The 26,410-nt window shown below is 36.2% G+C and overlaps 1 pseudogene; it reads right to left on the bottom strand.

Annotated features, from left to right (window-relative positions):
• Positions 1-679: 679 nt before the first annotated feature.
• LOC149561291 (uncharacterized) lies at positions 680-22,400 on the bottom strand (annotated as a pseudogene).
• Positions 22,401-26,410: the final 4,010 nt, after the last annotated feature.

Raw genomic sequence — 26,410 nt, 5'->3', positions numbered from 1 at the left:
CACTTAACGTAATTTCGGTAGCCTGCAGCCATTTCTCCTTGGCAAACTTCCCAATCATAACTAATTTATTAACTGATTTTCCAATTTCTAGTAGTGGTGCGAATTAATAGGTTTGTAATTAACTACATTTCTTTTTAACAAAAAAAATCAACCACTAATGCAAACTTTACTTTTAAAAACAATAAGAATTTTTTTAAGAATAAAATCTACCTGTAATTAAGTTCACCGTTTTATTCGGTTTGATGGAAGGCAGGTTGTGACAGCATGAGATCAGCCTCTTTACAATCCTGTGGAATATTGACTCTGCAGTATTCGTAGCCATTGAGATCGAGAGAGGCGCAGACGGCGGTAGCCAGATTAGTCTTCCCCATGCCCCCTGCCCCATACAGCACCACAGCTCTTGGAGTCGATTCATCCTCCAGGTCAAGTAGCTTGATTACTTCATTTCGTGCCTCATCGATGTCAACTTTTTAAAATCATACAAAAAGGATTTAGTTTAGATAAGATCAAAGCTAACTAAATATGGTGTTTCCCAATCCTATAAGTTTATTTAAGAGGCCGGCTTTTGAGCCACTTTTTAACAAGATATACTATTTCGGATACTTTTTAAAAATTTACTCTAAATAAAATTATTCTATGCCATAGTTTTGTAGACGACCTGAAGAAAATCTATTATCGCCTAAACAACGAACTCAATAATCAAGAATAAGAAAATAAGAATACCAGCATTGGGATTAAATATCTTGTTGCTCTTTCCGTCTGTCAGTACAAGTTGAGGGTGTCCGTCCTTTATTTTTTGCCAATGGTCTATCAACAAGGGGCTTTCACGGACATCCAACTTCGTCAAGCTCTTCAATTCAATCATCTGATCCACTGCCTTTCCTTCCAAAACAGGACACCCTGATGCCTCTATTGTGGCAACACATGTTAGTGACCCAAAATCATCACTGAGACTTTGGAGACTTTGGCAATGACAAACGCACAGAAAGTGCAAAGACTTCAAACGTCCAAAATTGTCTGAAAGCTTAGAAAGCTTTGAACACTCCCTTATATATAGCTCCCTCAAGTTGCTCAGCTGACCAAAGGTATCGCTAAGCTTCTCCAAATTTTGGCAGCATTCAATTTTCAGATTATTCAACGACTTCGAATCTGCAAAATCATCCGACTGCTTAGAGATCTTTGGACACTCGCTTATACATAACTCTTTCAAGTTGCTCAGCTGACCAAAGGTATCGCTGAGCTTTTCCAGGCTTCCACAGTATTTTATTTCCAGATTAGTCAATAACTTCAAGTGTCCAAAATCGTCTGACAGCTTAGAGAGCTTTGTACACTCCTTTGTATACAGCTCCTTCAAGTTGCTCAGCTGACCAAATGTATCGCTGAGATTTTTCAATCTTTTGCAGTATTCAATTTTCAGATCAGTCAAAGATTTCAACTCTCCAAAGTCGTCAGACAGCTTAGAGAGCTTTGAACACTTGCTTATATAAAGCTCCTTCAAATTGCTCAACTGACCAAAGGCACTACTGAGCTTCTCCAAACTTTGGCAGTCATCGATTATCAGATTATCCAAAGCTCTCAAATCTGCGAAATCGTTAGACAGACTAGACAGCTTTGGACAGTTTCTGATATCCAACTTTTTCAAGTTCCTCAGCTGACTAAGGGTATGACTAAGCCTTTCCAAACTTTTGCAATGTTGAATATCCAGAGATTCCAAAGACTTTAAACGTCCAAACTGTCAGGCAGACAGGATAACTTTGCACAGTGCCGTATATTCAACTCCTTCAAGTTCCTCAGTTGACCAAAAGTATTACCAAGCCTCTCTAACCCATGGCAGTTTTACAATTTTCAGATATTGCAGAGACTTTAGCTGTCCAAAATCATCAGAAAGACTAGACAGCCATGGATTCATCAATATAGTTAATTTCTTCAAGTTCCTCAGCGGACCAAAGATATCACTAAGGCCCCGTTTGGTTGGGGAAGATGAATTTTCCTCATAACCAGGTTATCTGATAACCAGGTTTTCGAAAACCTGGTTATGTATTTTAGGAAGATAGTTGGACCGTTTGGTTGACACGGAAGATGAATTTTCAAATCCATATTCTGCGTTTGGTTGCCAATTTAGAAATTGGAATTGGAACAGAATATGACTAGGAATATCTTTTTGTTGCGTTTGGTTGTTCATTTTCTAATTGGAATTGGAATTTGATGTAAATTTTTTTAATCTTATTTAATTAGTGAAACACAAGGATTAGAATGAGTAAAGTATTAATATTTATGATTTAATTTATTTATAATTAGACTACATTATTATTATTATTTATTCTTGAATATTCACAGTTTTATTTTGTTAGTCAATAATAAATAAAATGATTATTATTTTTTATTTTAATTCTATTTATTAGCAAAGAAAAGTTAAAAATAATCATACATGCAATCATTTGTACGAAGTTATTTTTTGTCCCATTGTTGGAAATTGTGATCATATATATTATATATTTTTGAAAAATTGTGTAAGACAAATTTATCGTGATGTGAGATTAATATAGTTTTAGTTTAGTGCTATTAGAGATTAATGCAAAACCATTGAATAGAGTAATCATGCAGCATAAGTCATTGCAATCCAGTCAGTAGCTGAAATAGCTAAATGGTACCAAATGTCATTGCAATCCACTCCACTCTCTCCACCTCATCCATCATCAAGAACCCTTTGGCTCTTTCACGTTGAAGCACGAAGGTATCATGTGCTTTCACGAAAATTGCTCGACTCAGTTCAGGGACAGCTTTGAGAGCAATATATGCAGCAGTCAAAATATTATCATCTTCAGATTTATCCACTTTTACAATATGAGGCTTAATGAGGCCATCTTTCAGTTCCTTCATAGTTTCGCATATCACATCCAATGATGCAGCCAAAGATGTCTTCTTCCTCTTTCCCCTCCTTGATGATGATGGTGGAGGAGTCCCTCTAGCACTTGCACTCGACTGATTGGAATGATATAACTCTTCATCAATATCTGGTTGGCTATCAAGAGGTGTACCACAATTGGTATCATCCTCATCAAGCACATTAAATGCATCGTTCATAGGGTGCCCTTCTTCAGCATCAAGGGGTGTTGTAGATGCGAACCCTTCAGCAATGTCATTACCAACAATTATAGCCAACTCATTGAAATATTGGAAAGGTGACCTCATACATTTTTGCATTTTTGAATTCTCTCCTCTACATATAAGCATTAATAGATGGATTAGGTTGTAAGTTTTTCATTATTAAAATAAGAAGGAAAAATTTCTTCAATGAAAAGAGTACAAAGATGATCCTACCTTCAAAAGGTCATCCCACACTGAATCCTCAGCATCCACAGTTTGAGTTTCTTCATTCCAAGCTAACCCACTTGTATTTTTCAAGTCCTTCATTACTTTATATCCTACTTTCCATGTTTTTAGCTTATTCTTAAAATGATCTCGTGACAGATTCGAGTTCATCGCTGAATTGAATGTCCTCTCTATCGCAGTCCATGCCTCTTTTTTAAACCCACCTTCACCTTTCCGTCCGAGATGGACTTGTTCAAGGAGCAAGTCTAAAAACTTGCGTTCCATCGATTTTGTCCACATTTTCTTCTTTGAAGAAAAAGATTTGTTGCTCACAGCGAGGGATCCATCTATATCACTCAAAGTAATGGGAGAACACATATGTTTCACATGATCAGATCCATCCATGCTCATCATGAGCTCGGTATATGCCATTGTGTACTCCTTCCTGTATTTCATTTAAATTTGACATAGAAAATCTTTAACTATCAATTTGTAATACGTCATAATGGAACAAGGCTAACATATTGAATAGGTAAACGTATTACAATTTAAAGTAATCATACGACTGAAATTGAAAGTTATTGCTCTTTAAATTTAAATAGAATGCAGCAAGCAGTAACATCAGAAAAATAGGATTTTCAACAAATTCGTTGTTCTCTTCTTACTAGTGGGCTTATGATCTTCATCATTTGGTACTCCTTGTTGTATTTCATTTAAAATTGAAGATGATAAACTTTAAATATCATTTTTTAATACATCCTAATGCAATGAGGCTAACATTTAATAAACTTGAAAGAATTTAACTGAAGATGATACACATTTTAAGCAATAATTGATGATAACACATCAACATAAAAAAAACTACCAGTAAGACAAAATGGTGATATCAATGGCAAGTAAATAGTCATGAGCCCCATTATGAAGCATGTTATTGTACTTTCTCAATGCAAAGATGTATAATAATTGTGCTTTCTTGCATTTAAATCAATGTAATCTATATTTCAAGTTGAATTGTGTATTGCAGATATGATCAACAATTTTTGTACATAATGTAGGTGTGAAATTGAAAGTTAATGTTCTTTTTATTTAATTAGAATGTAGCAAAGACTGATATCAGAATAACGAAATCAAACACCATCATTGTATATGCATACATCAATTTAATCATATAAAGCACATTGCCTTCTAATAAATCATTTATTCTCGAGATCTATAATCTTCCCACATCCTATTTGCTATATCTTCTCGAAATTGGGCCCACTCATTTCTATCCTCCTGAGACAACCCATATGTCTCAAGTAGTGGCACCTCTATCCCATCACGATCATCTTCCTCTTCAATAGCTTCTTCCGATGGAAGGCAATCCTCTATCGTAATGAAATTGTGAAGTATGCAACATGCTAAAACAATATAGGATTGTGTCATGATATCATAAGACGTTGCATGTCTTAAGATTGGAAAACGCTGCTTCAGAATACCAAATGTACGTTCTACTGCATTTCTAAGAGAGGAGTGTCGATGGTTGAACAACTCATGTGCAGAGTTTATTGGGTTTTCTCTTGACCACTCTTTCAAGTGGTAGCGTGTACACCGATAAGGAGCGAAAAATCCGGGTGCATTTGGATATCCAGCATCCACGAGATAATATTTTCCTATATAAAGAAAGTATATTGTCAATACTTGAACCATTTAGCATAACCTTGAGTATATTAAAATGTGATTTGGCTTACCAGGGGGAACTACAAGTGGATCTGATCTGGATAGAGCTGAGGCTAGAACACGGCTATCTACAGCAGAGCCTTCCCAACCAGCAAGGCAATACTGAAACTTACAATCAAAGGAGCAGACACCCATAACATTTTGCGATAGGTTCCCTTTTCTATCACGATATTTACCCTGTATGTCGACATCAACTCGCACTGGAATATGGGTACCGTCGATGGCTCCAATGCAATCCTGTGGGATATGATACACTGATCAAATGTATGCTCAAGTAATAATAAGATAAGGACAACATTCTAGACAATAAACTTGTAATAATGTGTGATTTACCTTGAAGAATGGTTCAAAACGATCCTTCCCACTAATTTCAAGAGGAGTGCCTGGACTAGGTGGTATGAAGTAATCTCTGTGAAGGGCTAAGATAGCCATCAAAACCTTGTGGAGGTACCGACTGACTGTCTCTCCTGAGTGCCCAAAGTTATGGGCAATCTTGTGGTTCCTTAGATTGTGCCCAAGGGTGTGGAGGAACATCACTAATTGTTCCTCTAACTTCAAGTGGATCGTATCTCTCAAGCTTCCTTTCAGCCTCAGAATACGAGCTAGAGAAAAGAAGGCTGCCCTACTCATCCGAATCTGATCATGACAATCCACCTCATTCGAATGAATAATGTCTCTACAAAAGAAATTTCCTTTTCTTATTCGTTTACCCATTTGACTACCTTCTCGGGCTACCAGTACTTTGGCTATGCCAACAAAAGCAAAAAGAATTGTGAGAATGCGGGTGTATGTGGTCTTCCTAACTATGCTTCCTTGGACCTCTATACTCTCCATAGGATCCATTAGTGACCTGAAATGTGGACAATTTAAACACTATCAGTTATGAAATATCAACTATCACCTATCGAGATACAACATGATTATTTGCTAGCCTCATTGCATTAAGAAGTCAATTATTTATTCAAATACAACAAGGAGTACCAACTACCGAGGATCATAAGCCCATAAAGAACAAATTACAATGTGTCATTATACTCCATGTAATCTATCTATACCAATGAAAGCATAATATTGATTCCATTTGTCTATATGTATACACACATGTATGTATATATGTATGTGCACACACATGTATGTATGCATGTATGTACGTACACACACACACATGTATGTATGCATGTACGTACGTACACACACATGTATGTATGTGTGTATGTACACACACACACATGAATGTATGTATGTATGTATGCATGTATGTACGTACACACACACACACATGTATGCATGCATGTAGGTAGACACACATGTATGTATGCATGCATGTACGTACACACACAAGTATGTATGTGTGTACATACATACACACACATGTATGTATGTACACATACACATGTACAAACTATAACTTGAATTTGGGCTTTTATGAATGTGTTTTAATAAATCGTCAGGTCCGCTGAAATTGAGGCTTGTCTTTTAGAAGATGAAAAGTAACATAGTTGGCAATAGGAATAGAGTTTCTTTCTGCATTGATCTATACATAGTTTGAAATCATGGCTTTTATGTATACATAGTTTATGACCTCATAAGTATGTTGAATGATTTTGCATGGATCAATACATACTTGATATATCCATAGTTTAGTTGTTCATTTCATTGGCATGATTCACTTTGATTAATGGTATTGCATTGATCTCTCACATCACTATACTGGAACTCATTGGACTATTTTGCTAAACAGATTTGAACCATGATAAACTATGTATAGGTCAACTATGTATAGATAAAAGCATGATTGCCATGTTTTGCTATTATGATTGGCACTATAATATATACAGGTAATCACATGATCACATACTGGAATTCATTATTGAGCACATATTGAGCACATATTGATTATGTATAGATAAAAGCCATGATTGCCATTGATCTATACATAGTTTATGATTTGGCTCTATTTAATGGTATTGCATTCATCTCTCACAGCAGTACACTAGAACTCATTACTGGCAAGAAACTGTTACAAAGTTTAGTTGTTCATTTCACTGGTATTGATCTCTCACAACACTATACTGAAAGTCATTAGTGAGCATATATTGACTATTTTGTCAAACAGATTCTAAACAAACTGTTACAGCATATATTGGACTATTTTACTAAACAGATTTGAACCATGATAAACTACGTATAGGTCAACTATGTATAGATAAAAGCCATGATTGCCATATTTTGCTTGATTGGCACTATGATATATACAGGTAATCACATAAGCACACACTAGAATTCATTATTAAGCACATATTGAGCACATATTGATTATGTATAGATAAAAGCCATGATTGACATTGATCTATACATAGTTGATTCATACATAGTTTATGACTTGACTCTATTTAATGGTATTGCATTCATCTCTCACAGCAGTATACTAGAACTCATTACTGGCAAGAAACAGTTAGAAAGTTTAGTTATTCATTTCACTGGTATTGATCTCTCACAGCACTATACTGGAATTTATTAGTGAGCACAAGTTTATGACTTGGCTCTATTTAATGGTATTTCATTCATCTCTCACAACAACATACTAGAACTCATTACTGGCAAGAAATTGTTACAAAGTTTGGTTGTTCATTTCACTGGTATTGATCTCTCACAGCACTATAGTGGAATTTATTAGTGAGCACATATTGACTATTTTGCTAAACAGATTTAAAACAAACACCCAGAAATTGTTACAAAGTTTAATTTTTCATTTCACTGGTATTGATCTCTCACAGCACTATACTCGAATTTATTAGTGAGCACATATTGACTATTTTAAAAACAGATTTGAAACAAACAGTTACCACATATATTGACTATTTTGCTAAACAGATTTAAAACAAACACCCAGAAATTGTTACAAAGTTTAATTTTTCATTTCACTGGTATTGATCTCTCACAGCACTATACTCGAATTTATTAGTGAGCACATATTGACTATTTTAAAAACAGATTTGAAACAAACAGTTACGTTTGAATGAACCAAAAAAACTTTAAAAAATCCAGTATGCAAAGGTGGGTGTGAGAGGAGAACCGTTTACCGCCGCCGCTGTTCAAAGTGGAGAAGAGAAATCGCAGAAAATGCCACAGCCACATGCCACGGCCACAGGAAACCACGGCCACAGAAAACCCACAAACCAGAAACCCTCGCAAACCACGGCCACAGAAAACCCACAAGCCCAACAAACGCAGCAAACCAAAAACCCTCGCCTTCACACAACAGAGCACGAAAACAATACAACCGTCGTCTTCCAAAAAACCCAATTTGTTCTTCCAAAAACCTAAGGCGGATTCGGCGGACCCGACGATTTATTCAAACGCATTCATAAAAACCCAAAACCTGGTTTTCATTTCAACTTCCACCTATTTCTTGGAAGAAATTTCTTCCAATTTTCGAGCGAAATTGGCAGACGAAACCCGAAACCGGATTATGCGTTTGATGAACCAAACGCCACCATTTTCTTCCATAACCCGATTTTGGCGCTGAAAACCCTATTCCGCGCCCCCGTAACCAAACGGGGCCTAAGCCTTTCCAAACTTTTGCAATGTTGAATATGCAGAGATTCCAAAGACTTCAAACGTCCAAAATTGTAAGGAAGACAGGACAACTTTGTACAGTGCCGTATATTCAGCTCCTTCAAGTTGATCAGTTGACAAAAAGTATCGGGCAAGGAAGTGAGTTCACCAAAATTGAACAAATCCAGGCAATGAAGAAATCTAAGTTGAGCAAAGCTCTGTGGAAGCCTTGCCATATAACAGGCCTTTTGAGATATACTAAGCTCTTCCAGACAAGACACTTTGCCCAAGCTTTCATCCAACCCTCGGGATTCCAAACGGTCCACCTCTACGCAGGGAAGGAGGTAGCTGCGCACACAGTTCAATCCAAATCAGCCTAGAAAGAAAAGTACATCATATATCTCTATTCAAAGCTTATGTCACAAACTTACATCGTAAAACTGATGACTCCTTACGCGGCCCTCAAAAATTGCCAGCCTTGGAAGCTTCTTTAACTCCATCGGGGAGCTGTCTCCCTTATCAAAACTTAGATACCGCAGATTTTCAAAATTTCTGCTGCATCGTCCACTGACTTCTACTCGGTTAGTCATAATCAAGACTCTTAAACACTTGGACATCTTATCCAAATGTTGTGCCTGAAGTTTGAATGGCCTATTGTCTATGCCTCTACGTGGTCGATGAATTCCTTTCAATTTCTCAAGTCTCTGCAAGTACAAAGTATAAGACAGCAATTATAAATAAACAATTTATAACAAGCGTAAAAGCTTGCAGAGAGAACAGAGTAGACTTATCTTATACAGTACGTATAATTCATCCAGCGACTAATAAATTTGTATTTATTAGGAGTCTCTTCTTAAAAGTTAAGATTGTCTAGAAGAATTTAGAGGAGAGGCTTCCTAAAGCTTTTCATTGTACAATCCAAATTAGATGTAGAACATTATAGGATATAGAATACTTTAGAAAAGAAATTGCTAGATGTTTGATATTACATGTATAAATATGTGATGTGGACATACAAACTATGCATATTTAGAAAATATTTGAAGGTCTGATGTATGTAAGCAAGCTAGAATAATATATTGTTGTTTATCAGTTTTATATTTCTATCTTGTCTTACTTTATACATTACAACAGTTATTACTTTAGTTTATTATATTGTTTATGACCTGTTTTAACACTTCTAACAATTTATCTAAAAAAACAAAGATCGCAGTGCAAATATACCTCCGCGCTTTCAAGAATATCAGTCAAAGATTGCAGATCTGTTATTCTATGAAAGGATTTAAACAAAGAAATTAAATGTCGCAATAAGAAGAAATACACAACACCAGATTTATCCTGGTTCACCACAATAGTGGCTACGTCCAAACTGCAAAGTATTGAATTAATAAGAAAAAGTTGTTTACAAAATGAGCAGGAGCAGCATATAAATGGGCTCCAATAATATTACAAATGAAGAGTCTTTGGAAACCAAGAGACTCGATTATTGGAGGGAACAAAGATGACTGTTGGCCTTCACAATATCAACAAACTCCCACCTGAAGGACAACCAATGCTGCAACTGATCACCCAATACCCTGCTCAAAGAATGATCTATCTTTTCTTCACAAGCCCAAGAGAAGTTCTAGCACATTCGAACTTCTCTTTGGCAACAACCTTCGTGAATATATCAGCCGGATTGATCTTGGTGTCAATCTTGACAACATTCAGCTTGCCCTCTTCAACTGCATGACGAACAAAGTGAGCATGTGCATCAACATGCTTGGAGCGACGTTCGGATGACTGATTATGTGCCATGAAGATCGCACTACGGCTGTCACAAAATAGATTATATTCATTTTGACGAACTTTCAAGTCACCAAGTAACTGTTGAAGCCAAATCATTTCCCTTGCACCTTCGGAAAGAGCTAAGTATTCAGCTTCAGCTGAAGAAAGAGCAATGGAATGTTGCAACCGTGATGCCCAGCTGATCGCAGCTCCAGCAAATGTGAAGGTGTAACCAGTGGTAGACCTTCGTTTATCCAAGTCTCCAGCAAGATCAGAATCAGTGTAACCTTGTAGCTGAATTTTGTTTCCGCCAAAACATAAAACATAATCTGAAGTGCCTTTTAGATACCTTAGTATCCATTTGACGGCTTCCCAATGAGCTTTTCCGGGATTGCTCATGAACCTGCTCACAACTCCCACCGCATGAGCAATGTCGAGGCGAGTAGAAACCATAGCATACATAATACTACCAATGGCTGATTTGTATGGAATTTTCTCCATAAATTCTTTTTCTTCTTATGTTTGAGGACATAATTCAGAACTTAATCGAAAGTGACCAGCAAGAGGAATAGGAGTTACTTTTAATTCAGTCATGCCAAATCTTTCAACAACTTTGTCAATGTATTGTTTTTGAGACAAAGTGATTTCCCTCTTTTTCCTATCCCTTGTGATTGTCATGCCAAGAATCTTTTTCGCCACCCCTAAGTCTTTCATTGCAAATTGGCTTGCCAATTTTTGCTTCAACTCATTAACGATTCTTTTGTTTGTGCCAGCTACTAACATGTCATCGACATAAAGAAGAAGAATGACAAACTCTCCACTTGGAAGTTTCTTGAAGTAGACACATGGGTCTAATTCACATCTTGTGAAATTATGCTCAGCCATGAAGCGATCAAATTTTACATACCACTGTCTTGGGGCTTCTTTCAGGCCATACAAGCTCCGATTTAATTTGCAATAAAGGTGTTCATGTCCCTTCTTTACGAACCCTTGTGGCTGCTCCATGTACAGTTCTTCTTCTACATCGCCATGTAGGAAAGCGGTTTTCACATCAAGTTGTTCTAATTCAAGATCACATGCAGCTGCTAATCCCAAAACAGTTTGGATAGTTGTCATTTTGACAACTGGTGAGAAGATTTCATTGAAATCTATCCCTTGTTTTTTATCAAATCCCTTTACCACCAATCTGGCTTTGAAGCGTTTATTGCCTTCCGCTTCATCTTTCACATGATATATCCACTTGTTCCTAAGTGGTCTTCGATTAGGTGGAAGAGAGACCAAATCCCAGGTTCGATTCTTGAGTAAAGAATCCATTTCTTCACGCATTGTTGTTTTCCATTTATCACTATTGACATCATTGAGAGCTGCTTTGAATGTAGACGGTTCTGAAAATTCTGAAACTAGAATTGAAGGCTCTACTTCTTCAGCGTACAATAATTCATAATTAGAGAATTTAGCCGGCATTCTCCGTTCTCTAGTGGATCTTCTCATTTGGGGTTCTCTATTCTCTGGTTGAACCAATTCAAATGGAGAACCGGTTACACTAGTTCGCTGGTTTAAATGTTGAATGCCCTCTCTACTGCTTGAGAACAGATTATTATGAAGTGTGCCTTCTCCCTGTGATATATTTGTATTAGGTGCCTCAAAATCGGTATGTAAACTATGTTGATTTGGAGACATGTTACCTCTACCTGCCATATTACCTACACGATGAAAGGGTCTTTGACTGCCATGAAACTGCCATGAAACTGTCTCCTCTGCATGAAGTTGTTCCCGTGAATTACCAAGATGCTGGTCTGTGCTCCCACCATGATTACCCTGCACATTAATGTCCTGCAAATCAATTTGTAGACCCTATGAAACAGCTCTAACACATTGCGGATGGAGTTCTGCACCCTGTACATTCACCTTTGTTACGTGTGTTTGAACCTAGTTTTCATTTGCCCCTTGCGGATTATGTGCAGGCTGCGGATTAGTTGGACCTACACTCTGAAATTGCCCACGTGTATTGCCAAGATTGTGGCTTGAGTTTCCATCGTGCTCAAATGGATATAGTGACATACGTTTACTGTGAGTACTCTGTATATAGATGGGATTGCCATGGATATCAATTGGCACAGCCTGCGAATTACTCTCATCCTCCAGATTGATGTCCTACAGTTCTATTTGCCCACCTTGCATTGGTGGATGAGCATTATAGTCCTTTGACTGATAGCCCATTGTAGTAAGAGGATCCCTTGTACTTTGGTTTGAAAAACTTTTACAAGCTTGATCGTGATGGAGAGACAAATTCCTATCATGAGAAGAGATATCAAAAAACTCTTGTGTAGAACTATCATCATGTCATGTGTTCCCAGGAGTGGAAGAAGATGAAAAATTTAGAAATAGTACAGAGGTGGGACTATATGAAATAGTGTTAGAAATTGTTTGTGGATTCAATCCAACATTCCTTTGTGCAGCGATTGGCACAAATTCTTTTTCAGACATTTCCTGAGAATTTAATGCTGGAAAGGTTTTCTCATTGAAGACAACGTCTCTGCTTCTAATAATCTTCTTATCAGTTAAGCTCCAAAGCCTGAAGCCAAACTGATCCTCTCCATGGCCAAGGAATATGCAAGGCTTAGATTTATGATCCAGCTTGCTTCTTTTTTCTTTGGGCACATGTGCAAAAGCCTGACAACCAAAAACTTTAAGATGAGAATAAGAGAGTCTTCTACCTTGCCATTCCTCTTCTGGAATTCCAAAGTTCAGCCTTGAAGAAGGACTTCGATTAATGAGATATATGGCTGTATTACATGCCTCAACCCAGAATTCTTTTCCCAATCCTGCATTAGAAAGCATACACTGAGCTTTCTCCATTATTGTCCTATTGAGTCTTTCCGCTGCCCCATTTTCTTGAGGGGTGTAGGGCACAACTTTCACCCTACGAATACCATTATCTGCACAATAATTGTCAAACTCCAACGAACAAAACTCACCTCCATTATCCGTTTTTAAACATTTGATCTTATGGCCCCTTTGGTTTTCAACAAGAGCTTTGAAAACTTTAAATTTAGAAAAGACTTCAGATTTATTTGCCATCATATATATCCATACTTTCCTAGTACAGTCATCAAGGAATGTAACAAAAAAAATTTGAACCTCCTAAAGAGCTTACCTCAACCGGACCAAAGACATCCGAGTGTACAAGTTCCAATGGTTTCTCCTTGAGATCATGTCCATCTTTCAAGAAGCTGACCCGCTTTTGTTTTCCATAAAGACAATGTTCACAAAATTGCAAGTTTGTTGATTGGAGACCCGGTAGTTGATCCCTTTTGAGCATTATCTCAAGGCCCTTTTTGCTCATGTGGCCTAATCTTTGATGCCAAAGTGTTGCATCGCTGCCCATGACTGTCATAGCAGCCCCTATTTCAGTAGGCTTCTCAAGGAGATAAAGATTGTCAACTTTGTTTCCTTTGGCAATTATTCTTGAACCCTTGGTAACTTTCCAAGTATCCGGATATAAGAATGGATAATATCCTTGGGCAAAGAGCTGACTAACCGAAATTAGATTTCGCTTTAATTTGGGAACATGGCGAACATCTTCTAACAACCATTTCCCTCCATCTTCCAACGGTAAAAAAATGTCACCTTTGCCAACTATTTCATAGGATTTGTTGTCTCCAAGAAATACCTCTCCAAATTGACCACTATGGTAGTTTGTGAAATAATCCGTACATGAAGTAGCATGGAAAGAAGCTCCAGAATCTATCACCCAAGAATCTGATTTTGTGTCACTTGTAGAAAGAACTAAAGCACTTTCATCTTTCTCATAGGTTGTATTTGCTTCCATGTTTCTCACATTTTCTTGTGCTTTCTTGTAAGCCCGACAATTTCTCTTTGTGTGACCAGGCTTACCACAAAACCAGCATTCACCATTCCTACCTCTTGACCTTGAACGATTGGGTGACTTTGATCTTCGCTGATTGTAATTATTATTTCCTCTATGATGGCTTCTTCCTCTTCTCTCAGTGCTGACCATAGTGAGAGCATCACCGGATGAGGAGTCTTTGTTACTCCTTCTCATGTCTTCACTTAATAAAGTGGCAATAACTTCATCATAGGCCATCTTTGACTTCGTAGAGCTTGAAGTACTTACAGCTGTAACTACGGGATCCCAACTGTCAGGTAAAGAACATAACAAGATGATTGCTTTGGATTCATCATCTTGAGTCATACCAACCGAGCTTGCTTGACATAATAGGGTGTTCAAATCATTTATATGATTTGACATTGCAATCCCTTCCTTCATTTTTAGTTTGTAGAGTTTCTTCATAATGAAGATTTTGTTTGCAGTCGACGTCGTTTGATACATATTCTAAAGTTTGTCCCAAACATCTTTCGTTGACGTCTCATTTGAGACATTGAACAAAACATTTTTTGCTAGTAAGAGAAAAATGGATGCCATAGCCTTGTCATCCTTCTTTTGCCAATCTTCATCAATCATTGTAGATGGTTTCTTAGACTTTCCTTCGATTGCGAGAGCCAAGTCTTGCTTAACCAGCAAGGAACACATCTGCACTTTCCACAGGCTGTAATTCTTGCCTATAAATTTCTCTATTTTCAAATCCTCCATCTTTCCGAAAAATTCAACACTGATTTTCCAATCTGCACACCTCGTGCTCTGATACCAATTGAAAGGATTTAAACAAAGAAATTAAATGTCGCAATAAGAAGAAATACACAACACCAGATTTATCCTGGTTCACCACAATAGTGGCTACGTCCAGACTGCAGAGTATTGAATTAATAAGAAAAAGTTGTTTACAAAATGAGCAGGAGCATCATATAAATGGGCTCCAATAATATTACAAATGAAGAGTCTTTGGAAACCAAGAGACTCAATTATTGGAGGGAACAAAGATGACTGTTGGCCTTCACAATATCAACATTCTATCCTGTCCTGACAATCTTCTTTCCTCGTTTCAAAACGACATCATGAAGTTTTACTTTGCCGTTGGAGTTCTTTACCAGCGCTGCTTCTTCCAGAGCCAGAAGTTCATCGTCACCTACAATATAGCTCACCTTCCGCCGCTCCCAAAGAGAAAAGAAATCTGCTATATCTAGATAAGCATCTTTATATCGATCCTCCTGCAAGCTGTCATACACCACGTCCACCACATTTTTAGTTATTTCGCCCTCCCCTTTCTCCAGCGAATACTTGAAGGTTTCAATGGTGCTATTGAAGGTAGACAGGTCATTGCAATTTTTGCGCAATCTTGTGCGAACAAGCTCTAGCACCAGTGGAATGTCACCGCAGACACTCAGCAGGCCATCAATATCCGAGGTTGCGTCAAATGTTCCAACAGGACTGCCTGTAGCTTTTTTGGACAACAACTCCTTGGCCTCTCTGGGTAGAAGAGCTTTAGTGACATATGGTAAGCGAGTAATATTATCAGCATGGTTAAGAATGTCAGTCTTGCCCAGCATTCTTGTGGTCACAAGCATCCTACTATGCTTAGGCAAGCTTGAAAGGTCATCAGGTAGAATTTTGACAAGATCATCACCTTCCAGCGCATTGTCTATAAACATAAACAAGGGATGCCCTGCTTTTTCAGTGAACACCCTAGAGATCTCTCGATGACCTTCTTCAAAATCCCTCAACTCCAAATTTTTGCCAAACAAGTCCTTCAAAACTTGTTGTTGAAGCTTCTGAAGGTCATCTCCAAAACAGTCTTGTTCGATGATGAGATGGCAGTATTTGTATGCTTTGAGATCCAGAGAGCTGAAGACTGCATCTGCTAAGGTGGACTTCCCCATACCCCCATCCCATATATTACAACAGCTTTGGTTGATACATCGTTCTCATCGTCCATGCCTAACAGTTTTTTAACTTCCGACATCGGCCCATTGATGCCCACTGCGACATCAAGTGGAATCGATTATTAAGAGCATTTATACATAAGTTTTGCACACTTGGATTATTTAATAATGCCCAAATAACAAACCCTATGAAAAGTAGTAAGAAGGAAAAATGGAAAACCTGCATCGGGACGCTTCCCCTGTGAGGGAGGTAACAAATCAGGAATTTTACTCGAAACTTTAACATCGTTCTGCAGTTGAGTTTGAGCTTTCAGAACTTCAGTTACAGCTTCCAAAGTCAGATCCTGATACTTGAGACCTAGCTGTGCTTGACGGTTCTTTATCTCCTTAACATCCACTCCCGAAGAGAAAAATCTATACAAATAGGATCCAATTAATATCCAATCTAAATTAACTCCGACTATCATCTAACTGTAAGAAATGTTACTTGGAGAGGCTGGTAGATTTTATGCGAGAAACACAGAAAAATAATCCTTTGAAAATGAATTCAGCAACATCATGTAGCTTTTCATCTGTTATTGAAGGAGGTGGACAAAGTGGATCAAAGACAAACACGAAGACATCAATTTGTGCTACAGCACTTCATACTCATTAACATAACTAAACTACATTACAAATCCATAGAATGCTACAGCATTCCATCCACTCATGATCCACCATGAGAAACCCAAAATGGGCTCTACTGATCCACCATGATCAGATAAACATCTGATACTCAAATCTTTACATAATGCCTCTATTTATAGAGGTCTAAGAACTCACAAAACATTTTACACATGTTACATTATATTAATTATGGAACTAAATATGGACTGTTATTTTGTGGGCTGAGACGGCTCATTGTCTACAATTTATTGTGGATGGTGGATGGACGGCTAAGTTGTGGGCTGGACGGTGGACTGGTTGTCTGCTATTGATGGCAGAAATTAATATCCCCATCTACCGCCAACACTCCCCCTTAATTTCTGTCACTAATGCTACTGCATTTATATTGTTTTCCCTCATTATAATTACTTCGGGTTTTATGGCTTACCCCTAACCAATGCAATTCTGAAGTGGTTTAAAGTTTACCACAAACTTCTCAAACATCACAAATATGGTTTCAAGATCACCATAAACTTTGTACTCAAATGGTTTACAAACCAAGCACTCATTGGTTCTAATGACCACGAATCATCACTATAAGGAAACTATCCTCACTCTGGGCCTTTCTCTTTTGTATCTGCATCAAACTAATTATTGAGTCCATATAAAAAGAAATCCATCTACCGAGATACATGGGTGCCCAGCTGCTGTACTCGCCAGTTCTATAGGAATTCTTTTCAAATACATGGTTCATCAATACATTCAGTCAAACTCTAGGGTGTCGGGTACAACCGATAATGCACCCGTTACAATAGATTATTAACAAGCAATTCTCATTCAATCTCCATCACTTGATTGGGGGATATCAATTCAGAAATCTACTATTACATGACCACATTTGATATGAGAAAGCCTTAAACATTTTCTCATCCAGATTCCAACAATTAAACTCCAAATCAGCACACACAGAGACCTTTGCACTATGACAACAAGCTTTAGCACACCATCTCACCTTTTATTACACCTAAGATAACTAACTTAACTTTAACAACTAATGCATAACAACTAACACACATATTTCAAACACAAACATAATAAAAATTTCCATGATCAATATCTTCCATGTCATGTGTATGCATTCTTTGGCACTCCCACTTGCACAAAGATGCTCCACATGCTTCTAATCTATGAATGATAGCGTCACACAGCACTAACTCAAACACACTTCAACTTTGGCTTTCTTCTTGTCACAGCTTCTTTGTTTCTCATAGCAATCTCTTGACTTGTTCTTCTCTTTATTCTTGCAGAAGATAACTTCACATGCCATTGCTTGTTGGGCTACGTTGCCACAACACTCTTCACCAATTTTAAACTTCTTGAGCTCTCCACGATCTCTAGGATCATATTCCATTAGCTCTGATACCATTTGAAGGAGGTGGACAGAGTGGATCAAAGACAAACACGAAGACATCAAGTTGTGCTACAGCACTTCATACTCATTAACATAACTAAACTCCATTACAAATCCATAGAATGCTACAGCATTCCATCCACTCATGATCCACCATGAGAAACCCAAAATGGGCTATACTGATCCACCATGATCAGATAAACATCTGATACTCAAATCTTTACATAATGCCTCTATTTATAGAGGTCTAAGAACTCACAAAACATTTTACACATGTTACATTATATTAATTATGGAACTAAATATGGACTATTATTTTGTGGGCTGAGACGGCTCATTGTCTACAATTTATTGTGGATGGTGGATGGACGGCTGAGTTGTGGGTTGGACGGTGGACTGGTTGTCTTCTATTGATGGCAGAAATTAATATCGCCATCTACTGCCAACAGTTATGTGCCCTTCTAATCACTTGATGCGTGTAGCCAGGCGATACATATGTTTCAAAAATTCATAACATTCCTCCTTGTTAGTGGAAGCATCGTCTACTTTTTGCGAGACGTATGCTACCACGGAAAGCCCTGCTCCCACCCACTTGATATTTGATGCTTCTTTCAGAACGTCTATCACTACTGTCCTTGCTTCTCTACTCTAGTCTGCGGACCGAGAAAATTGACACGTAAATTGAAGATGACTCGGTCATAATCCAACGAGATCAACAGAAAGAACGCTATAATAATACCTTCAAAGCATATTTTTTACAGCGTTTCAAGACATTCGTCAGCGAGTCGCTCCCACACTTAATATAAGAGGCCAGTTGAGAGGTCTTATCTTCTGCCTGAAAATGAAAAAGATGGTTATTGCATTATAGCAAGAGAAAATATTATAAGATCTAAAAAGTCATAGATGTTTTCCTCATACCTTAGCGGTAGATGTGGGTTTGGCCAAACTTTTCTCAATGTAAGACATTAATTCATCCAGTCCACTCAAAATAGGCAAATGAAAAGCATTCTACGCCTTGTCATCTGCAAAATTAGAGGATAATCAGCAAGGGCAAACCTCACGAAATACTGTAAATTACACAAGCAAAATAGAACAAAAGTGAATGGGTACCTTCATCCGGATATTGTCCCAACTCTGGATATTTGATGGTCAATTCGTATTGAAGACTCTTCAACTCCTTCCCGTGCACTAGCGCAGAAAAAAAGTTGTTCACGCTGAAAAATTATATCACTAGCCCCGCCCGTCCATATTGTGGGTAAGATTAATTGGTAGTCTAAGACAAATTTGAATTTTACCTTCCGTGCTACATTACGGAAGCACAGAAGAACGATCCCTTTGCAATGAACACAAGCACATCCTCTCTCTCTTCAGGCATTAAAGGCTTGACTGATTGGTTGATGTGTTTTGCTAAGCCACACATGAACCTCAAAACCTCAACGCATTCGTTCCAAGCTTTGGTAGATATTTTGTCCATTTTAACTTGGTCCAGCACGTAGGTCACAACAGTGAAGGAGGCGGATAGAGTGGATCAAAGACAAACATGAATGCAATGATAAACATTCAAATCAATAAGCAAAACACAAAGACATCAAGTTGTGCTACAACACTTCATACTCATTAATATAACTAAAATCTATTACAAATCCATAGAATGCTATAACATGCTATCCACTCATGATCCACAATGAGAAACCCAAAATGGGCTCTACTGATCCACCATGATCAGATAAACATCTGATAACTAAATTCTTACATAATGCCTCTATTTATAGAGGTGATAACTCTCTCTAGAATACACCAAACATTTTACACATGTTATATTATATTATAATATTTCATGTATTAAAAACATGGGCGGCTTCTATACTGTAGCTGGGACGGCTATTTAATTTGGACGGCTTCATTGTCTGATATTTACTCTGGATGGCGGATGGGCGGCTGAGTTGGGTTGTGGATGGTGGACTGTTGTGTGCTATTAATGGCAAAAATTAGTACTGCCAACACTCCCCCTTAATTTCTGTCACTAATGCTACTGCATTTATATTGTTTTCCCTCATTATAATTACTTCGAGTTTTACGGCTTACCCCTAACCAATGCAATTCTGAAGTGGTCTCAAGCTCACCATGAACTTCTCAAACATTACACAAATGGTTTCAAGATCACCATAAACTTTGCACTCCAATGGTTTACAAACCAAGCATTCATTGTTCTACTGACCATGAATCATCACTACAGGGAAACTATCATCACTCTGGGCCTTTCTCTTTTGTACCTGCATCAAACTAATTATTGAGTCCATATAAAAAGAAATCCATCTACCGAGATACATGGGTGCCTAGCTACTATACTTGCCAGTTCTATAGGAATCCTTTTCAAATACATGGTTCATCAATATGTCAAACCAAAAACCTTTGAGGTGTCGGGCACAACCGATAATGCACCCCATACATTCACATAGCCCATTAACAATCATTACAAATTCAATCTTCAACACTTGATTGAGGGGATATGACCACATCTTGACAACAACATATTTAGATAGACATATTCTCTCACTTCTGATCCCAGCACTTTTATCCAATCAGCACACACACAAACCTTTGCATCATGACAACGAGCATTAGCACACCATCTCACCATTTATTAAACAAGTTACACCTAAGCTAACTAACTTAACTTTAACAACTAATGCATAACAACTAACACACATATTTCAAACACAAACATAATAAAAATTTCCATGATCAATATCTTCCATGTCATGTGTATGCATTCTTTGGCACTCCCGCTTGCACAAAGATGCTCCACATGCTTCTAATCTATGAATGATAGCATCACACAGTACTAACTCAAACACACTTCAACTTTGACTTCCTTCTTTCCATGGCTTCGTTGTTTGTCATAGCAGTCTCTTAATTTGTTCTTCTATTTATTCTTACAAAAGATAACTCCAAATGCCATTGCCTGTTGGGCTACGTTGCCACAACACTCTTCACCAATTCTAAACTTCTTGAGCTCTCCACGATCTTGAGGATCATCACCCTTTAGCTCTGATACCACTTGAAGGAGGTGGATAGAGTGGATCAAAGACAAACATGAATGCAATGATAAACATTCAAATGAATAAGCAAAACACAAAGACATCAAGTTGTGCTACAACACTTCATACTCATTAACATAACCAAAATCTATTACAAATTCATAGAATGGTATAACATTCTATCCACTCATGATCCACAATGAGAAACCCAAAATGGGCTCTACTGATCCACCATAATCAAATAAACATATGATACCTAAATTCTTACATAATGTCTCTATTTATAGAGGTGAGAACTCTCTCTAGAATAAACCAAACATTTTACACATGTTATATTATATTATAATATTTCATGTATTAAAAACATGGGCAGCTTCTATAATGTAGTTGGGATGGCTGTTTAATGTGGACGGCTTCATTGTCTGATATTTACTCTGGACGGTGGATGGACGGCTGAGTTGGCCTGTGGACAGTGGACTGTTGTGTGCTATTAATGGCAGAAATTAATACTGCCAACAAATAGCAACCCCTGCTCCAACCCACTGAATTTCTTCTGATCCATTCATTATATTTGTAACAGCTTTCTGGATGTCGTTGTTGCGTTTCACTATCTGCCGGCATCAATAGTAGAAAATCTCATTAACAGTAAATGAGTAGGGTTTTATGGCATGAAAGAAGTGAGAACTAATACAAGAGTCGTTTAATACCTTGCAAGTACGACTTTTGACACGCCCGCCCGGTTACATCGCCGAGGAAATGGGAGCCATAGTTGATTAAAAAAAATCCACTCCAGATTATTTAGTAATCGTCTCTTCTTCAAAAATGCCTTCCTTGCCCTACAACGATTTGATTTATGAGATGTGAAGCATTCCATGACATAAATTAAGCTTGGAAAAGTAAGTCAAACTTTGACTATTTAACACTTTTGAACTAGGAATCAAGCCTTAGTGTGTGATGTTTAAGCCAGTTCGATGACATAGAGCACTAGAAAAAAGTGGATGATAAATTGCTGTGAATACCTTGTCATTCCAAAAGGCGTCCAAACACGTCTCAATGAAATAGATCGCTTCCTTAAGATAGGTTGCAACTTTCACCTCGGGAAAAGAAATGACATAATTTGAGGCAGAGGAAGATGTGTTGCCCATTCTATTACTATGGGAAATACAGAACTAGATCTCGCAAGTCTATTAACACGACATAGCAATAATACAAATCTCTACCCTTTGATCTCCTCTGTTAAAACTAGACGAATGCAAACCAATTTATATTGGTTGGAAGATGGAAGAGGGAAGCAAATGAAACTTTTGGACCAAAAGTAAATATTTAAAATGTTAAACTTCCATTCTTTGAGAGAAGAAAGAACATAGTTTAATATATTCTATCATGTCAATATCATAGTTTATTGGAATTTATCAAGTTGACGTTATGGTTCATTCGAGTTTATCATGTTAATATGTGATGGGAAGCTTTTCAAGACGAGGTATGCGAAATAATTTAAACTCGACTTATGCCTTCCCAACCTCATAAGTCAAATCAATTGGTATGGGTCCACTACCCATGTGCTTCCCACGGAATCTATTTCATTGTACTCAGAAACTGCATAAACAAAGGGTGCATGCGAAAAAGTTCCTGTCTTTATGATTTTATAGTTGATTGAAGTAGGTTTTGGTTAAAATATAATGTATTTAATTTAATAAAATAACAAATAAATAGTAATGAAAAATATAATGTTATAGTGCTAAACTAAATTAAATTACAAAGTATAATTAGTATATTATTAAATTATATAACTGCAATGATATATATTAATTGAAATTTTAAAAGAATATATAAATAAATATTATAGTATCATGCTAAATTAAAATTAGATGACATCCTAAAGAACATTTATCATATCAAAAATATTTATCAACTAGTTATATATAATATATAAGTAAAATATATATATATAAGAGTTAAATTGATTAATTTTAATTATTAAATTTGTTTGATTTACCTTGTTTAAGTGATAAATTCATCCAATTGAAGAAGCTGGACAATATTCTTAAGCTTAAATCTAATGCATAAAAATAAATAAACATAAATTAATCTTATTAGATTTCCACAATCTATTAGACTTTTTTATCTTTTTCTTCTCGATTTGATTGTGTTCTTTTTTTAGCATCAACGTTTCGGATCACACTCTGTGATCCATCATCGGGATGAGAGAATGCAAGAATGAAAAAATGGATCACATTTTTTCATTCTTGCATTCTCTCATCCCGATGATGGATCACAGAGTGTGATCCAAAACGTTGATGCTAAAAAAATGAACACAATCAAATCCAGAAGCAAAAGATTAAAAACATAAATTAATTTAAAAATAACAAACCAAACACACTTATAATAAACAAAGTTGATAATATACCAAGTTAAACAATTTGAACTTTATTAAAATTGATACAAAATTAATATTATGTATTTTAAAGTATAAATTAAAAATATCAATATAATTAAAATTATACATGTTAAATAAATGTATAATCTAATAAAATTATATATAAAAATGAAAAATAAAAGAAAATCTATTAAAAGCATTGGTTTAGATACGTAAAAATAAAAATAATTAAATTCTAAATTAAACTTATATATAAAATAAAATTAAAAATAAATATGAAATTAAACTATATAAAAAAATATTTTTTGAAAATTGACAATTTAAAAGAGTTAAAATGTCTATATTTGAATAACATTTTACAAATTACAAAAATAAACATCAATTAAAACTAGTTGTCTTTTGTTTAAAAGTTTATCCACTTGTCACAAATGTGGAAAGGATAAAATTGAAATTAATACATTCATTAATAGAGGTGTTAGAAAAATGATTTTTTTTTAAAAGTTTATCTACTTGTCACAAAAAAAGATAAAGTTGCAATTAATGCTTGCATTAATAGAGGTGTTGGAGAAAATAGTTGTATTTTTGCTGAAGAAAATTGAATTTTTTCATTACTTTTTTTATCATGAGCCAATAAAGTTTTTTAAAAATTTGTATTTTTCAATTCCAAAAAAAAATGCAAATTAATAAACATTTTGCAAACATTAGTATATCAATGGAATTTTTAGTTTATGGAACTAATATGGAACTTGGTGATTCCATTAGTTTCTTGCCAAAGGCAGGAACTAATAATTTTATTTTGACACCTTTAAGACGTGATTATCTCTCATCTTTGAAGGAGTCATCCTCCATTATATTCATTGCAATATGGAGATCATACAACTTGAAAAAAAAAAAAATGTTGTGCTGCCTAGTGCGGATAGCTGACGAAAGAGTTTTATATATTTATATGTATGTGTTCAATTGCAATCCTAGGGAACAACATTACTTTTTATTTTTTTATTTTTTTTAGACTATTAATGTTCATCTTTTTTTAATATGAATTTTGTATTAATCTCATTTTTTCTAAACAATAAATCTATATAACTTAAGTCAAATAAAAATATATGTCAACAATTTATTACCTAATTTGATATTTTTTAACACTATTTTTTTAAAATTCTAAGTCAATTTCTTAGTTCCTACACCACTCTTCGATTATGCTACCCACTTGTGGAGGACTAGTTCAAATATTGTCCAAGGTTTTGGTCGGTAGGTGTGAATTGAATTGAAGGAATTTTAATAGCATCCACAAGGCCAGGCAGCCTATGGAACCATATGCACTTTTTTTCCAATGTTATCCTGCTTGTTATGCATCTGCCTCATGATACTAGCTGCCTTGTGTAGTTTGGTTCCTACAAAAAGTTTGTGCAACTGACCCTCCTTCAAATTATCCTCATTTAATTCAAATATCTTGGTATACAATGCATCATATATAAAGTGTCATTTTGTTTCAACATATCCTTTATTGCAAAAGATGCAAGTTCTTTCTTCCCATGCCTCCTTGGGTACCATCCATCTACCTATCTCACATCATAGATGATAGGATCTTGTTCTTAACTGCACAATCAGTAGCCGATTGTTACCTTTCATGTCTATTTGTAGATATTCGAAACAATTAATCTCATTTTTCCTAAATGATAAATATATACAACTTAAGTCAAATAAAAATATATGTCAACAATTTACCACCTAATTTAATATTTTTAAATGCATTTTTTTTAAAAATTCTAAGTCAATTTCTTAGGCCCCGCACCACTTTTGGATTATGCTACCCACTTGTGGAAGACTAGTTCAAATATTGCCAAAGGTTTGGTTGGTAGGTATGAAGATCTGTCCAAGAATTGACTGAGAAGCGAGAATCACATGGGTTCCCACATTGGAATTATTTTTAAATCATTTTCCACATCACCACCACATGGGCAGAGAACCTTACCCCTATTATATAGGGAGAGGACCCTTATTATATCAAGGCAAGCTAATCTTCAGACAAAATGCACTAAAGACAAAACAAAGTCATTTTTTGTTTTTTTTTCTAGATTCACGAAAATGTAGTGATTTTTTCTCAAGATCAAATACTGAAATTTAAAAAAAAATTCATGATGTTTTCGATTTTTTGAAAATTGGTCAACTATACAATTTGTAGGAAGGATAACCGTGTCCTATTATACCACTTTCCTAGGTTATTAAAGTACAGCTGCTCCATGCTCCCACGTTGGAATCGAACTTAGATATTGTGCAGCTCACTGTCCGGCATCCCTGTTCCCACCATAGTCTTGATAAGCTTCCCAATTCCCACCATATATTATCTCAACACATTCCAATAAACTACCTTGTTTGATGTTTCGAGGAATGGAAGTGCATGGTAAACATTATGTTTCATTACAAAAGAACATGTTGAATACAATATTGTACTTATTATGTTTTATTAAAGAACATGTTCAATACAATACTGCACTTCCATTAAAAAATAAACATCTAGTGATGACGTATTGATGATTGGTTACTATTTTTTTTTGATAGATATGATTGGTAAAAATTTAATGCTCAGAAGAAAAGTCGCATTAGATTCAATTTGGGACAATGCAATCTGGGTGTGGGAAGAATCACCGAAAAAAGTTGGGGTAGCATGAGGTTGGCATATGTTTGGTTAAACTTTTCCACTGAATTCACACTTGCCGATAATAAAAATTAGTTTGCATTTGTTTATTTTTAATAAGAGGAGACTAAAGGGCAGAGATC

The sequence above is a fragment of the Cupressus sempervirens genome, chromosome 4 (genome assembly GCF_028749045.1).
Source record: "Cupressus sempervirens isolate cs-2001-9-10 chromosome 4, ASM2874904v1, whole genome shotgun sequence".
Classification (NCBI taxonomy): domain Eukaryota; kingdom Viridiplantae; phylum Streptophyta; class Pinopsida; order Cupressales; family Cupressaceae; genus Cupressus; species Cupressus sempervirens.
This window is presented reverse-complemented; position numbering and strand designations above follow the sequence as displayed.